The sequence below is a fragment of the Schistocerca nitens genome, chromosome 7, assembly GCF_023898315.1.
Source record: "Schistocerca nitens isolate TAMUIC-IGC-003100 chromosome 7, iqSchNite1.1, whole genome shotgun sequence".
Classification (NCBI taxonomy): domain Eukaryota; kingdom Metazoa; phylum Arthropoda; class Insecta; order Orthoptera; family Acrididae; genus Schistocerca; species Schistocerca nitens.
Genome location: NC_064620.1, coordinates 53,527,335 through 53,529,865, shown reverse-complemented (window position 1 = coordinate 53,529,865; position 2,531 = coordinate 53,527,335). Strand labels below are relative to the sequence as shown.

The 2,531-nt window shown below is 36.7% G+C and overlaps 1 non-coding gene across 1 annotated transcript; it reads left to right on the top strand.

Moving 5' to 3' along the window:
* The first annotated feature begins 204 nt into the window (after window positions 1-204).
* Trnal-caa (transfer RNA leucine (anticodon CAA)) lies at window positions 205-279 on the top strand. The gene has a single exon. It is a non-coding gene; the product is annotated as a tRNA-Leu (tRNA).
* Window positions 280-2,531: the final 2,252 nt, after the last annotated feature.

The following is a 2,531-nucleotide window of genomic DNA, read 5'->3' as shown; positions in this document are numbered from 1 at the left end:
GTAGTTCTAAGTTCTAGGGGACTTATGACCACAGTAGTTGAGTCCCATAGTGCTCAGAGCCATTTGAACCAATTTTTTCTCCGCAATATCCTTTCTTTCAGGAGTGCTAGTTCTGCAAGGTTCGCAGGAGAGCTTCTGTAAAGTTTGGAAGGTAGGAGACGAGGTACTGGCAGAAGTAAAGCTGTGAGGAGGGGGCTTGAGTCGTGCTCGGGTAGCTCAGTTGGTAGAGCACTTGCCCGCAAAAGGCAAAGGTCCCGAGTTCGAGTCTCGGTCCGGCACACAGTTTTAATCTGCCAGGAAGTTTCAGCTAAAGGACAGCTCTAAATCAGAATCAGAATAAGGACGCAGATAGAACAGTATACATGCAGATCTTACATCTGATGTTACTTTTCAAAAATAAAATCCAAATGCGTACGGTGTCATGAAATTTGCGTAATTGTCTTGTATATAGACGTACTTAGCATGAAAGTTACAAATGTAATGCATACGATTAACATGATAAGTATTACGACATGAAATTAAGGTAATGTCGAAAGGACAATAATGAACGACACTGAAATATCCATAAAGCCGAAATAACAATTTCGTAAATGGAAGGAAACAAAATAACAGCCAAATGGAAAAGGTTTCCCATTTAGTTACGCTGTTCCGTCACCTCGGTTTCGTCAACTCGTTCGATTATTTTTTCAAATCGTCCTTAATATTTCGTAATTTGGACATGGAGTACGATATATTTTAGAACCGTACGTTAACGGAACCAGTTCATAATAATCACTATAATAACGGTTCCACCCTTTCACCACTGCTCTGTAATAAATACGTTCACGAAATGTGCGGCAATAATGAAATGAAACTACAGTGCTACATATTCGATTTTAGCCAGGAAGTTTATATAATGACGATGCTGTATGGGAATGATCAAACTTTAATATCGAAGAGAGCTGGCTACGAACTTCACAATATATGTAAGATATGTAACATGTTAACGCCAATACAAAACACTGTAACTTTAGCCTTATATGGGAGACACCCAGTAAGGACAAAAATAGCAAAAAAAAAAAAAAAAACGAGATTATGGAACAAGCAGATAGATGTAAACTTTTACGAACCATGCTAACTTGCAGACGAGATACAGCTCAACGAGACAACATTTACAAATTGTTAACTAAACGATACCCTTAGAATATACCTTCAAAACAGAGTAAGAACACAAACTTATTTTAAATTTTCTAGACTTGTGTCGCTAGCAACATTGCTGTACGGTAGTGAATCTTGTGTAATGAATAAAAAGGTGAAATATCATTACAGGCCAACGAAATGAAATTCCTCGCAAACAAGGCGGAATACAGAGAGTCTGACAATAAAACCAATGTTGACATTACGAGGCTACTCACAGAATTCATTGTAAAGCAAAGGCCTCAAGGTAGCTGAAGGAAAGATTGCCATTTAATTGCTATTACCAGCCTTAAGGTTACCATTCCCAAATACACGTACATGTAAATAGTTTTTATTAAATAAATCCGACTCATAAACATGAATGCGAGAAATAACGTGCTTTAGAAGTATTTGACATCAGCTTGTTGTGTCGTAAATTCGTTAGAAACTTTACGTAAACTGTAACATTAGCAGCTCAGAATTTAGCCATCTAGAAATTAGTTAACTTTTATCCGAGATATATTTCTCATGCACCGTTACATGTTTTATCTTGTTCTTAATTACGAAAAGCAAGCTGATAATGATACGTCTCCGATATTATTAAACAGTTTTTTCCTACCTTCTACTGTGATAATGGAAGTCTGGTAAGGTCTTTCAATAGTTCTTCGTATATGAACACATCGCATGATGTGGCTGTTTCCATTTAATCCGTATTACCTGCCATCAGTAACGTATACTTCTTCGTTTTAGCTGTTTCCGTGTAAATTTCCAAAAATTATCACAACAGAAAGGGAAACAGATTTCGGTAACGATTAATAAAGATCGTGTATTATCAAATGTTTCACTACACAATTTTCAAATATATAAAATCAGAATGAGACGTAACTCAGTACTTACTCCACGAAATTTTCTGCATCATAAAAACATTTTATTCTCACCTAAATGCAATCAGGGCCTTATCTTCAATCGCACAAACCTTCTCCATGAGATCATTTTCACTTTTTGACTAACACATACTCAGAGATACCTTTCCTGCATACTGAACTTATTAATTTTCAAATTTCACAGAACGCAAAACGTTAATTGGTATAGCTATGGAATCCAAACGCTACCACAGGCGTATTAACCTATCTTAACCATAGAATAAATATCTCTGAAGTGAGTATTCACATGCGCAGAACAGATTTTACATACATTGCCAGACTGGTCACGTGTTCTCGGGACGTCGTGTGTTTGTTCATATAGCGCCCTGTATATTTCGAATGTCACTGCATCCCTAGTACATACGGATTCTTTTCGTACGTGTCGTCGATTATTTATATATGTTGCGCAAACATTTTAACAGTATTTATTTGATACCGGGAATAAACCAGCTA